A 15744-nucleotide genomic window follows, 5' to 3' on the forward strand; every position below is an offset into this window, starting at 1 on the left:
CACACACACACACACACACACTCAAACATTACACACACACACACTCAAACATTACACACACACACTCAAACATTACACACACACACACTCAAACATTACACACACACACACATACTCAAACGTTACACACAGACACACACACACTCAAACATTACACACACACTCAAACATTACACAGACACACACACACTCAAACATTACACACAGACACACACTCACTCAAACATTACACACAGAAACACACACAGTCAAACATTACACACACACACACTCAAACATTACACACAGACACACACACACACACTCAAACATTACACACAGAAACACTCAAACATTACACACAGACACACACACACACTCAAACATTACACACCTACACACTCAAACATTACACACAGACACACACACACTCAAACATTACACACCTACACACTAAAACATTACACACAGACACACACACACACTCAAACATTACACACCTACACACTCAAACATTACACACAGACACACACACACTCAAACATTACACACCTACACACTCAAACATTACACACATACACACACACACTCAAACATTACACACAGACACACTCAAACATTACACACAGACACACACACACACTCAAACATTACACACCTACACACACACACTCAAACATTACGCACCTACACACTCAAACATTACACACAGACACACACACACTCAAACATTACACACAGACACACTCAAACATTACACACAGACACACACACACACTCAAACATTACACACCTACACACACACACTCAAACATTACACACCTACACACTCAAACATTACACACAGACACACACACACTCAAACATTACACACAGACACACTCAAACATTACACACAGACACACACACACACTCAAACATTACACACCTACACACTCAAACATTACACACAGACACACACACACTCAAACATTACACACCTACACACTCAAACATTACACACAGACACACTCAAACATTACACACACACACACTCAAACATTACACACACACACACTCAAACATTACACACACTCAAACATTACACACAAATTTCCCACTTGTGTCAGTATCTCTCAAGAGAAAAAGAGGTGGGGAGAAAGCAGTCCTCCAGGAGTGTTAAATCAACCATGTTGAGAAGATTTGGGGAATATTGATGGTTAAAGGGACAATCTGGGATTCAAATAACAGCAAAGTGGTCACACTTCACTTACTAAAAAATACGCAGCAATCCCAGATGTCCCTTTAAATGTGGTGTCTCTGTCTCTGTCTCTGTCTCTGTCTCTCTGTCTCTCTGTCTCTCTGTCTCTCTGTCTCTCTGTCTCTCTGTCTCTCTCTCTCTCTCTCTCTCTCTCTGTCTCTCTGTCTCTCTGTCTCTCTCTCTCTCTCTCTCTCTCTCTCTCTCTCTCTCTCTCTCTCTCTCTCTCTCTCTCTCTGTCTCTGTCTCTGTCTCTGTCTCTGTCTCTGTCTCTGTCTCTAACTCTCTCTCTCTCTCTCTCTCTCTCTCTCTCTCTCTCTCTCTCTCTCTCTCTCTCTCTCTCTCTCTCTCTCTCTGTCTCTGTCTCTGTCTCTGTCTCTCTGTCTCTGTCTCTGTCTCTGTCTCTGTCTCTCTCTCTCTCTCTCACAGAAGGAAAATAACAACCTTTGCTGTGGCGTCCCCTCAAAGTCAGACACACACCGTTACTAGGGGGGCACAGTAGGGGAACTGGAGGTGTTTGTATTGGGAACATAATGTACTGTGACTTCAGAGACATATAGATTTATATCCTTAACTAACTTAGAGCTCTACTGAGGCTATCTCTCGCTAGCGGGACACCAGTCAACAACATCCGGTGAAATTGGAGGGCGCGCAATTCAAATAAATTATCGTAATATTAAAGATTCATGAACATACAAGTATCTTATATCGGAAAATTCAGGAAAATAGACCCGTTCCCTAAGAAAATATTTACCAAATAAACTAAAGTAAAAAATTATTTAAAAAAGTAACACAATAACATAACAGTAACGAGGCTTTATACAGGTGGTACCAGTACAGAGTCAGTGTGGAGGCTATATACAGGGTGTTACGGTACCGAGTCAATGTGGAGGCTATATACAGGGTGTTACGGTACAGAGTCAATGTGGAGGCTATATACAGGGTGTTACGGTACCGAGTCAATGTGGAGGCTATATACAGGGTGTTACGGTACAGAGTCAATGTGGAGGCTATATACAGGGGGTACCAGTACAGAGTCAATGTGGAGGCTATATACAGGGTGTTACGGTACCGAGTCAATGTGGAGGCTATTTACAGGGGGTACCGGTACAGAGTCAATGTGGAGGCTATATACAGGGTGTTACGGTACAGAGTCAATGTGGAGGCTATATACAGGGGGTACCGGTACAGAGTCAATGTGGAGACTATATACAGGGGGTACCGATACAGAGTCAATGTGGAGGCTATATACAGGGGGTACCGGTACAGAGTCAATGTGGAGGCTATATACAGGGGGTACTGGTACAGAGTCAATGTGGAGGCTATATACAGGGGGTACCGGTACAGAGTCAATGTGGAGGCTATATACAGGTTGTTACGGTACAGAGTCAATGTGGAGGCTATATACAGGTGGTACCGGTACAGAGTCAATGTGGAGGCTATATACAGGGGGTACCGGTACAGAGTCAATGTGGAGGCTATATACAGGGTGTTACGGTACAGAGTCAATGTGGAGGCTATATACAGGGGGTACCGGTACAGAGTCAATGTGGAGGCTATATACAGGGTGTTACGGTACAGAGTCAATGTGGAGGCTATATACAGGTGGTACCGGTACAGAGTCAATGTGGAGGCTATATACAGGGGGTACCGGTACAGAGTCAATGTGGAGGCTATATACAGGGTGTTACGGTACAGAGTCAATGTGGAGGCTATATACAGGGGGTACCGGTACAGAGTCAATGTGGAGGCTATATACAGGGTGTTACGGTACAGAGTCAATGTGGAGGCTATATACAGGTGGTACCGGTACAGAGTCAATGTGGAGGCTATATACAGGGTGTTACGGTACAGAGTCAATGTGGAGGCTATATACAGGGGGTACCGGTACAGAGTCAATGTGGAGGCTATATACAGGGGGTACCGGTACAGAGTCAATGTGGAGGCTATATACAGGGGGTACCGGTACAGAGTCAATGTGGAGGCTATATACAGGGGGTACCGGTACAGAGTCAGTGTGGAGGCTATATACAGGTGGTACCAGTACAGAGTCAGTGTGGAGGCTATATACAGGGTGTTACGGTACAGAGTCAATGTGGAGGCTATATACAGGGGGTACCGGTACAGAGTCAATGTGGAGGCTATATACAGGGGGTACCGGTACAGAGTCAATGTGGAGACTATATACAGGGGGTACCGATACAGAGTCAATGTGGAGGCTATATACAGGGGGTACCGGTACAGAGTCAGTGTGGAGGCTATATACAGTTGGTACCAGTACAGAGTCAGTGTGGAGGCTATATACAGGGTGTTACGGTACCGAGTCAATGTGGAGGCTATATACAGGGGGTACCAGTACAGAGTCAATGTGGAGACTATATACAGGGTGTTACGGTACAGAGTCAATGTGGAGGCTATATACAGGGTGTTACGGTACAGAGTCAATGTGGAGGCTATATACAGGGTGTTACGGTACAGAGTCAGTGTGGAGGCTATATATAGGGTGTTACGGTACAGAGTCAATGTGGAGGCTATATACAGGTGGTACCGGTACAGAGTCAATGTGGAGGCTATATACAGGTTGTTACGGTACAGAGTCAATGTGGAGGCTATATACAGGGTGTTACGGTACAGAGTCAATGTGGAGGCTATATACAGGTGGTACCGGTACAGAGTCAATGTGGAGGCTATATACAGGGGGTACCGGTACAGAGTCAATGTGGAGGCTATATACAGGTTGTTACGGTACAGAGTCAATGTGGAGGCTATATACAGGGTGTTACGGTACAGAGTCAATGTGGAGGCTATATACAGGGGGTACCGGTACAGAGTCGATGTGGAGGCTATATACAGGGGGTACCGGTACAGAGTCAATGTGGAGACTATATACAGGTGGTACCGGTACAGAGTCAATGTGGAGGCTATATACAGGGTGTTACGGTACAGAGTCAATGTGGAGGCTATATACAGGGGGTACCGGTACAGAGTCGATGTGGAGGCTATATACAGGGGGTACCGGTACAGAGTCAATGTGGAGACTATATACAGGTGGTACCGGTACAGAGTCAATGTGGAGGCTATATACAGGGTGTTACGGTACAGAGTCAATGTGGAGGCTATATACAGGGGGTACCGGTACAGAGTCAATGTGGAGGCTATATACAGGGTGTTACGGTACAGAGTCAGTGTGGAGGCTATATACAGGGTGTTACGGTACAGCGTTAATGTGGAGGCTATATACAGGGGGTACCGGTACCGAGTCAGTATGGAGGCTATATACAGGGGGTACCGGTACCAGGTCAATTTGCGGGGGTACAGGTTAGTCGAGGTAATTTGTACATATACTGTAGGCAGGGGTAATGTGACTATGCATAGATAATAAACAGCGAGTAGCAGCAGTGTAAAAACAAAAACAAAAAACAAAGGGAGGGGGGTCTCAATGTAAATAGTCCCGGTGGCCATTTGATTAATTGTTCAGCAGTCTTATGGCTTGGGGGTAGAAGGTGTTAAGGAGCCTTTTGGTCCTAGACTTGGCGCTCCGGTACCGCTTGCCGTGCGGTAGCAGAGAAAACAGTCTATAACTTTGGGTGACTGGAGTCTCTGACAATTTTTTGGGCCTTCCTCTGACACCGCCTATTATATAGGTCCTGGATGGCAGGAAGCTTGGCCCCAGTGATGTACTTGGACGTACGCACTACTCGGTCAGATGTACACGGTCAGATGCCGAGCAGTTGCCATACCAGGCGGTGATGCAACCGGTCAGGATGCTCTCGATGGTGCAGCTGTAGAACTTTTTGAGTATCTGGGGACCCATGACAAATCCGTTCAGTCTTTTCAGTCTTCACATCACACAGAGCTTTTTTGCGGTGACCGTATTATCACAACATCGTAATGACCGCAGTAAAATTCCATATTACCGTTGAGTCTAGGTAATCTCCTCTTGCATTCAGGACATGCGTTGGTAGTACCCAACTCTCTAACGACCATCAGGTCCTAATGGCCTGGTACGCAGGGCTCTAACGACCATCAGGTCCTAACGGCCTGGTACTCAGGGCTCTAATGACCATCAGGTCCTAATGGCCTGGTCCTCAGGGCTCTAACGACCATCAGGTCCTAATGGCCTGGTACTCAGGGCTCTAACGACCATCAGGTCCTAATGGCCTGGTACTCAGGGATCTAACGACCATCAGGTCCTAATGGCCTGGTACTTAGGGCTCTAACGACCATCAGGTCCTAATGGCCTGGTACTCAGGGCTCTAACTACCATCAGGTTTGAATGGCCTGGTACTCATTGCTCTAACTATCATCAGGGCTCTATTGTCCTTCTAACCGCTCTGACATCAATACAATCGAAAATCACCACAAAACACTTATCATTGAAACAGTATCCTGCTTTTACCCTTCACCTCCCAGTATGTGCTATTAAAACTATTACAACTATTAAAACTATTAAAACTCACCTCACGTTGATGATCAGTGTGAAGAAAGAAGGTCAACAGCAGGTTGAAACTGGAAAACATGGTCGTAGTGGATGTTGTTTCAAAATCTAACACAATGAAATGGACAGCGCTTTCTAAGGTGATGATTAATACAAAACAACCATATGCATATTAGAGCTTATGCATTTAAATATTTTCTATAAAAAAAAAAATTATTTAACCTTTATTTAACTAGGCAAGTCAGTTAAGAACAAATTTTTATCATTAAAATAATGATTGTGCCATTATACAATACATAGCCTACGGGATATTACGCATGGCTGAAAAATATAAAACAAGACTGATTCAAGAGGTCTTTGGTACATAATTGGTCTGGCCTTTAAGTGCTGATGGTGTTATTTTGCACACTGGATGGACTAGTTACCTGATGCTACGAACTTTCTATCCATGAGTCTGGGAGACAACGTAGAGCCCCAGGCCATGTTGTTGGTTCATTGATTGTGGAGGCTTACAGAGTTCATTAATAGGTTGACTCATTTCCTTTAACTACAGAATATCTCAGTAGCGTGTGTTTCCATCTCCTCCTCTCTCTCCTTCATTCCTTTAACTACAGAATATCTCAGTACCGTGTGTTTCCATCTCCTTCTCTCCCTCCTTCATTCCTTTAACTACAGAATATCTCAGTACCGTGTGTTTCCATCTCCTTCTCTCCCTCCTTCATTCCTTTAACTACAGAATATCTCAGTACCGTGTGTTTCCATCTCCTCTCTCTCTCCTTCATTCCTTTAACTACAGAATATCTCAGTACCGTGTGTTTCCATCTCCTCCTCTCTCTCCTTCATTCCTTTAACTACAGAATATCTCAGTACCGTGTGTTTCCATCTCCTTCTCTCTCTCCTTCATTCCTTTAACTACAGAATATCTCAGTACCGTGTGTTTCCATCTCCTCCTCTCTCTCTCCTTCATTCCTTTAACTACAGAATATCTCAGTACTGTGTGTTTCCATCTCCTTCTCTCTCTCCTTCATTCCTTTAACTACAGAATATCTCAGTACCGTGTGTTTCCATCTCCTTCTCTCTCTCCTTCATTCCTTTAACTATACTCCAGAATATCTCAGTACCGTGTGTTTCCATCTCCTCTCTCTCTCTCCTTCATTCCTTTAACTACAGAATATCTCAGTACCGTGTGTTTCCATCTCCTCCTCTCTCTCTCCTTCATTCCTTTAACTACAGAATATCTCAGTACTGTGTGTTTCCATCTCCTTCTCTCTCTCCTTCATTCCTTTAACTACAGAATATCTCAGTACCGTGTGTTTCCATCTCCTTCTCTCTCTCCTTCATTCCTTTAACTACAGAATATCTCAGTACCGTGTGTTTCCATCTCCTCCTCTCTCTCCTTCATTCCTTTAACTGCAGGAACAGGGTTAAGGAGAGACCGTGGTGTACAGAGTACTGGGTAGCTGCAGGAACAGGGTTGGAGAGACCGTGGTGTACAGAGTACTGGGTAGCTGCAGGAACAGGGTTGGAGAGACCGTGGTGTACAGAGTACTGGGTAGCTGCAGGAACAGGGTTGGAGAGACCATGGTGTACAGAGTACTGGGTAGCTGCAGGAACAGGGTTAAGGAGAGACCGTGGTGTACAGAGTACTGGGTAGCTGCAGGAACAGGGTTGGAGAGACCGTGGTGTACAGAGTACTGGGTAGCTGCAGGAACAGGGTTGGAGAGACCGTGGTGTACAGAGTACTGGGTAGCTGCAGGAACAGGGTTGGAGAGACCATGGTGTACAGAGTACTGGGTAGCTGCAGGAACAGGGTTGGAGAGACCATGGAGTACAGAGTACTGGATAGCTGCAGGAACAGGGTTGGAGAGACCACGGTGTACAGAGTACTGGGTAGCTGCAGGAACAGGGTTGGAGAGACCATGGTGTACAGAGTACTGGGTAGCTGCAGGAACAGGGTTGTAGAGACCATGGAGTACAGAGTACTGGGTAGCTGCAGGAACAGGGTTGGAGAGACCGTGGTGTACAGAGTACTGGGTAGCTGCAGGAACAGGGTTGGAGAGACCACGGTGTACAGAATACTGGGTAGCTGCAGGAACAGGGTTGGAGAGACCATGGTGTACAGAGTACTGGGTAGCTGCAGGAACAGGGTTGGAGAGACCGTGGTGTACAGAGTACTGGGTAGCTGCAGGAACAGGGTTGGAGAGACCACGGTGTACAGAGTACTGGGTAGCTGCAGGAACAGGGTTGTAGAGACCATGGAGTACAGAGTACTGGGTAGATGCAGGAACAGGGTTGTAGAGACCATGGAGTACAGAGTACTGGGTAGCTGCAGGAACAGGGTTGGAGAGACCACGGTGTACAGAGTACTGGGTAGCTGCAGGAACAGGGTTGTAGAGACCATGGAGTACAGAGTACTGGGTAGCTGCAGGAACAGGGTTGGAGAGACCATGGTGTACAGAGTACTGGGTAGCTGCAGGAACAGGGTTGTAGAGACCATGGAGTACAGAGTACTGGGTAGATGCAGGAACAGGGTTGTAGAGACCATGGAGTACAGAGTACTGGGTAGCTGCAGGAACAGGGTTGGAGAGACCACGGTGTACAGAGTACTGGGTAGCTGCAGGAACAGGGTTGGAGAGACCGTGGTGTACAGAGTACTGGGTAGCTGCAGGAACAGGGTTGGAGAGACCACGGTGTACAGGGTTTGGGTGGAATATCACCTATGTTGCAGCGAGAGGCTCCTCAAACAGAGGTTGATGTAGAGCAAAATAACCAGAGTAGCCAACCAGGCAGGATGCAACAAACCAACCAGGCAGGATGCAACAAACCAACCAGGCAGGATGGAGCAAACCAACCAGTCAGGATGGAACAAACCAACCAGGCAGGATGGAACAAACCAACCAGGCAAGATGGAGCAAACCAACCAGTCAGGATGGAACAAACCAACCAGGCAGGATGGAACAAACCAACCAGGCAGGATGGAGCAAACAAACCAGGCAGGATGGAGCAAACCAACCAGGCAGGATGCAACAAACCAACCAGGCAGGATGCAACAAACCAACCAGGCAGGATGGAGCAAACCAACCAGGCAGGATGGAACAAACCATCCAGGCAGGATGGAACAAACCAACCAGGCAAGATGGAGCAAACCAACCAGTCAGGATGGAACAAACCAACCAGGCAGGATGGAACAAACCAACCAGGCAGGATGGAACAAACCAACCAGGCAGGATGGAACAAACCAACCAGGCAGGATGGAGCAAACAAACCAGGCAGGATGGAGCAAACCAACCAGTCAGGATGGAGAAAACCTACCAGGCAAGATGGAGCAAACCAACCAGACAGGATGCAACAAACCAACCAGTCAGGATGGAGCAAACCAACCAGTCAGGATGGAACAAACCAACCAGGCAGGATAGAACAAACCAACCAGGCAGGATAGAACAAACCAGGCAGGCAGGATGGAACAAACCAACCAGGTAGGATAGAACATACCAACCAGGCAGGATGGAGCAAACCAACCAGGCAGGATGGAGCAAACCAACCAGGCAGGATGGAACAAACCAACCAGTCAGGATGGAACAAACCAACCAGGCAGGATGGAACAAACCAACCAGGCAGGATGGAGCAAACAAACCAGGCAGGATGGAGCAAACCAACCAGTCAGGATGGAGAAAACCTACCAGGCAAGATGGAGCAAACCAACCAGACAGGATGCAACAAACCAACCAGTCAGGATGGAGCAAACCAACCAGTCAGGATGGAACAAACCAACCAGGCAGGATAGAACAAACCAACCAGGCAGGATAGAACAAACCAACCAGGCAGGATGGAACAAACCAACCAGGTAGGATAGAACATACCAACCAGGCAGGATGGAGCAAACCAACCAGGCAGGATGGAGCAAACCAACCAGGCAGGATGGAACAAACCAACCAGGCAGGATGGAACAAACCAACCAGGCAGGATGGAACAAACCAACCAGGCAGGATGCAACAAACCAACCAGGCAGGATGGAACAAACCAACCAGGCAGGATGGAACAAACCAACCAGGCAGGATGGAACAAACCAACCAGGCAGGATGGAGCAAACAAACCAGGCAGGATGGAGCAAACCAACCAGGCAGGATGGAACAAACCAACCAGGCAGGATGGAACAAACCAACCAGGCAGGATGGATCAAACCTACCAGGCAGGATGGAACAAACCAACCAGTCAGGTTGGAACAAACCAACCAGTCAGGATGGAACAAACCAACCAGGCAGGATAGAACAAACCAACCAGGCAGGATGGAACAAACCAACCAGGCAGGATGGAGCAAACCAACCAGGCAGGATGGAACAAACCAACCAGGCAGGATGGAACAAACCAACCAGGCAGGTGGAATATCACCTATGGTGCAGCGACCAAGTAAATACAGAATTACCACAAAAATGGATGAGTCAAGTGGAAAGGGGGAGAAAGGAAGGAACTTGTCTGTCGGCCCTGAATTAAAGACCAACATTGGTTAAAGAAAACTGGGATGAATTATAAAGTATACCAGCTTCATTTAAGGACCACCAAATCGACAGCTGTGCCATACAGATTGCAAAATATTTGGTTTGATATTTTATTGAACTGATACGTAAAAACGACACCAGATCCGAAACTTAGAGTTTTTCAATTTAATTTATTAAAACAAAATTCTTGCAACCAATAGAATGGTATATATATATATATATATATATATATATATATGGGAGGTACAACAATTCTCAGCTCTGCAGATTTTGCTGCAAAGAGACAGAATCATTAGATCATTTGTTTTGGTTCTGTCCATATGTAGCTTGTTTTTGGTCACAGGTTCAGGAACGGCTGGAGAATTACATTTACCTGGAGATAACTCTGCAGATCTGAAAAGTCATTCAGTAATATAGTAATACTCTCATTCAGTAATATAGTAATATAGTAATACTCTCATTCAGTAATATAGTAATACTCTCATTCAGTAATATAGTAATACTCTCATTCGGTAATACCAACCAATCATTCAGTAATATAGCAATACTCTCATTCAGTAATATAGTAATACTCTCATTCAGTAATATAGTAATACTCGTATTCAGTAATATAGTAATACTCTCATTCAGTAATATAGTAATACTCTCATTCGGTAATATAGTAATACTCGTATTCAGTAATATAGTAATACTCGTATTCAGTAATATAGTAATACTCTCATTCAGTAATATAGTAATACTCGCATTCAGTAATATAGTAATACTCTCATTCAGTAATATAGTAATACTCTCATTCAGTAATATAGTAATACTCTCATTCGGTAATACAGTAATACTCTCATTCAGTAATATAGTAATACTCGTATTCAGTAATATAGTAATACTCGTATTCAGTAATATAGTAATACTCTCATTCAGTAATATAGTAATACTCGTATTCAGTAATATAATAATACTCTCATTCAGTAATATAGTAATACTCTCATTCAGTAATATAGTAATACTCTCATTCAGTAATATAGTAATACTCTCATTCGGTAATATAGTAATACTCTCATTCAGTAATATAGCAATACTCTCATTCAGTAATATAGTAATACTCTCATTCAGTAATATAGTAATACTCGTATTCGGTAATATAGTAATACTCTCATTCGGTAATATAGTAATACTCTCATTCAGTAATATAGTAATACTCTCATTCAGTAATATAGTAATACTCTCATTCGGTAATACAGTAATACTCTCATTCAGTAATATAGTAATACTCTCATTCAGTAATATAGTAATACTCGTATTCAGTAATATAGTAATACCCTCATTCAGTAATATAGTAATACTCTCATTCAGTAATATAGTAATACTCTCATTCAGTAATATAGTAATACTCGTATTCAGTAATATAGTAATACTCTCATTCAGTAATATAGTAATACTCGTATTCAGTAATATAGTAATACTCTCATTCAGTAATATAGTAATACTCTCATTCGGTAATACAGTAATACTCTCATTCAGTAATATAGTAATACTCGTATTCAGTAATATAGTAATACTCTCATTCAGTAATATAGTAATACTCTCATTCAGTAATATAGTAATACTCTCATTCAGTAATATAGTAATACTCTCATTCAGTAATATTGTAATACTCTCATTCAGTAATATAGTAATACTCTCATTCAGTAATATAGTAATACTCTCATTCAGTAATATAGTAATTGTCACGTTCGTTGTATGAGTGAGACCAAGGCGTGAGTAGAGTTCCACATATTTTTTAATAAACCGAAATTCACTGAACAAAAACAACAAACCAAATGAAACGTGAAGCTATACAAAATAGTGCAGACAGGCAACTAAACATAGTCAAGATCCCACAAACACAAAAGGGAAATGGCTGCCTAAATATGATCCCCAATCAGAGACAACGATAAACAGCTGTCTCTGATTGGGAACCATATCAGGCAACCATAGACATACAAATACACCTAGATAACCCACCCAAGTCACCATCACGCCCCAACCCCAACACAGAGAAAAAACAGCTTACTATGTTCAGGGCGTGACAGTAATACACTTAGCAAAAAAAAAAATATCTTTAATTTACAATCTTTAGTAACTATGAGAATCGAAAGTTTTAGAAATTTTTGTGAAAACACCACACCTCAGGGTTGAGTGGAGCTGAAAGGTGGAACTAATAACCAGATAACTAATGTAAAATATACTGTGTCTGTAAAATGTGTATAGTTCGTATAAGCTGTAAGAAGAAGCCTAAGTGTTGTTGTCCATTAGTTTACTACAATTAGGAGAGGGGCGGTAGGGTTAGAGGAACATAATAAAGGAAAACATATTTTTTAAACATATCTATACAGTACCAGTCAAAAGGTTGGACACACCTACTCCTACACACCTACTCCTACACACCTACTCCTACACACCTACTCCTACACACCTACTCCTACACACCTACTCCTACACACCTACTACACACCTACTCCTACACACCTACACACCTACTCCTACACACCTACTCCTACACACCTACTCCTACACACCTACTCCTACACACCTACTCCTACACACCTACTCCTACACACCTACTCCTACACACCTACTCCTACACACCTACTCCTACACACCTACTACACACCTACTCCTACACACCTACACACCTACTCCTACACACCTACTCCTACACACCTACTCCTACACACCTACTCCTACACACCTACTCCTACACACCTACTCCTACACACCTACACACCTACTCCTACACACCTACTCCTACACACCTACTCCTACACACCTACTCCTACACACCTACTCCTACACACCTACTCCTACACACCTACTCCTACACACCTACTCCTACACACCTACTCCTACACACCTACTACACACCTACTCCTACACACCTACACACCTACTCCTACACACCTACTCCTACACACCTACTCCTACACACCTACTCCTACACACCTACTCCTACACACCTACTCCTACACACCTACTCCTACACACCTACTCCTACACACCTACTACACACCTACTCCTACACACCTACTCCTACACACCTACTCCTACACACCTACTCCTACACACCTACTCCTACACACCTACTTATTCATGGTTTTTACTTTATTTGTACTATTTTCTACATTGTAGAATAATAGTGAAGATGTCATTTACAAAATAGCCTCCAACACTCTACTCTGCAAACTGGATGCAGTCTATCACAGTGCCATCCGTTTTGTCACCAAAGCCCCATATACCACCCACCACTGCGATCTGTACGCTCTCGTTGGTTCGCCCTCGCTTAATACTCGTCACCAAACCCACTGGCTCCCGGTCATCTACAAGACCCTGCTAGGTAAAGTCCCCCCTTATCTCAGCTCGCTGGTCACCATAGCAGAACCCACCTGTAGCACGCGCTCCAACAGGTATATCTCACTGGTCACCCCCAAAACCAATTCTTCCTTTGGCCGCCTCTCCTTCCAGTTCTCTGCTTCCAATGAGTGGAACGAACTACACAAATCTCTGAAGCTGGAGACACATATCTCCCTCACTAGCTTTAAGCACCAGCTGTCAGAGCAGCTCACAGATTACTGCACCTGTACATAGCCCATCTATAATTTAGCCCAAACAACTACCTCTCCCCCTACTGTATTTATTTATTTTGCTCCTTTGCACCCCATTATTTATATCTCTACTTTGCACATTCTTCCACTGCAAATCTACCATTCCAGTGTTTTACTTGCTATATTGTATTTACTTTGCCATAGTATAGTTGTTATATACAGTATACAGTATAGTTGTGTATATGTTTATATATATATGTATATTTGGGGTTCTGGGTAAAACTACTTTACACAAGCTCATGAGGCATTCATAAACTATATCTTCAAGAATATATAATCCATTTAAAAGTCCAAACATGGGATTGTACTAATCCCAGATTGCCCCTAGATCATCAAAGCAAACTGTTCTCAGATTATAATACACACCCCAGTGAGGGACAATCAGTGAAGCCTGAGTGAGGATCCCCATAGATCAACTCTTTTAGAGGTTTTTAACATATGTTATGTTGTTATTTCAAACACACGCTTAACTCTTCTGGCTAATTTCCTAGCATACTAATTGCATAGCATACTAATTTCCTAGCATAATAATTTCCTAGCATACTAATTGCCTAGCATACTAATTTCCTAGCATACTAATTTCCTAGCATACTAATTGCCTAGCATACTAATTGCCTAGCATACTAATTTCCTAGCATACTAATTTCCTAGCATACTAATTTCCTAGAACAAATTCAAGAAAGCGTACAGTATAATATAGAGCAACGATTGAACTCTGTCTTGGTTTTCCAAAAACTAGAAACTGGAAACACCACGTCTCTTCCCCTCTGTGTCTGTATAGACATGTTTAACTGATAGATAGATACACACACACACATTAACACACAGACATTAACACACACTCTACACAATCCCACACATTGTTAAACTAGATGTCTCCGTTGGGTAATGGAGATCAATCTAATCATCCTTACGTAAATGCTGTTGTTCTGTCTCTGTCTCTGTCTCTGTCTCTGTCTCTCTCTCTCTGTCTCTCTCTCTCTCTCTCTCTCTCTCTCTCTCTCTCTCTCTCTCTCTCTCTCTCTCTCTCTCTCTCTCTCTCTCTCTCTCTCTCTCTCAATTCAATTCAATTCAAGGGGCTTTATTGGCATGGGAAACATGTGTTAACATTGCCAAAGCAAGTGAGGTAGATTCTCTCTCTCTCTCTCTCTCTCTCTCTCTCTCTCTCTCTCTCTCTCTCTCTCTCTCTCTCTCTCTCTATCTCTCTCTACCTCTCTCTCTCTCTCTCTCTCTCTCTCTCAATTCAATTTTAATTAAATTCAATTGACTTTGACAAAATACAAATCAAATATATATGTATATATATACAAAATATATATATATTTATATATAAATAAATGGTGGGACCAACAGCAATAATAATAGTAGTAGTGGACATGTAGTGTAGTGGACACATTACCATTAACAACAACTACAACAACAATATTAATCAGAACAAGAACAGCCTGTCCTCTCTGGGCAGCCAGGTTTGTCTGTGACGACCGGTCTCTATTGCCAGACTGTGCTCACTGAGTCTGTACCTAGTCAATGTTTTCCTCAGTTTTCTATCAGTCACAGTGGTCAGATAGTCTGCCACCATGTACTGTCTGTTTAGAGCCAAATAGCATTGAAGTTTACTTTGATTTTTTGTGGTGTCTTTCCAATAGGTGATATATTTTTCTTTTTGTTTTGTGATGATTTGGTTGGGCCAGATTTTCTGAGGGCTGTCCCGAGGCTCAATGGGGTTGGTTTGGGTTGGTGAACTGAGCCTCAGAACCAGCTGGCTGAGGGGACTCTTCTCTGGTTTCATCTCTTGACATTGTAGAGCTGTGTGATGGAATGTTTTGGGGTCACTTGTTTTTAGATGGTTGTAAAATTTGATGGCTCTTTTTTCTATTTTTATGAGGAGGGGGTATTGGCCCAATTCTGCCCTACATGAGTTATTTGGAGTTTTTCTTTGTACTTGCAATATGGTCT

At 43.4% G+C, this 15744-nt stretch overlaps 1 protein-coding gene across 3 annotated transcripts in view; it reads left to right on the forward strand.

Annotated features, from left to right (window-relative positions):
* The window catches only part of LOC139561273 (pyruvate carboxylase, mitochondrial-like), a 516102-nt gene that overhangs the window by 469128 nt on the left and 31230 nt on the right, over nt 1–15744 (forward strand). The gene's annotated exons all lie outside the window — the stretch shown is intronic.

This window comes from Salvelinus alpinus, chromosome 31 (genome assembly GCF_045679555.1).
Source record: "Salvelinus alpinus chromosome 31, SLU_Salpinus.1, whole genome shotgun sequence".
NCBI classification, from domain to species: Eukaryota; Metazoa; Chordata; class Actinopteri; order Salmoniformes; family Salmonidae; genus Salvelinus; species Salvelinus alpinus.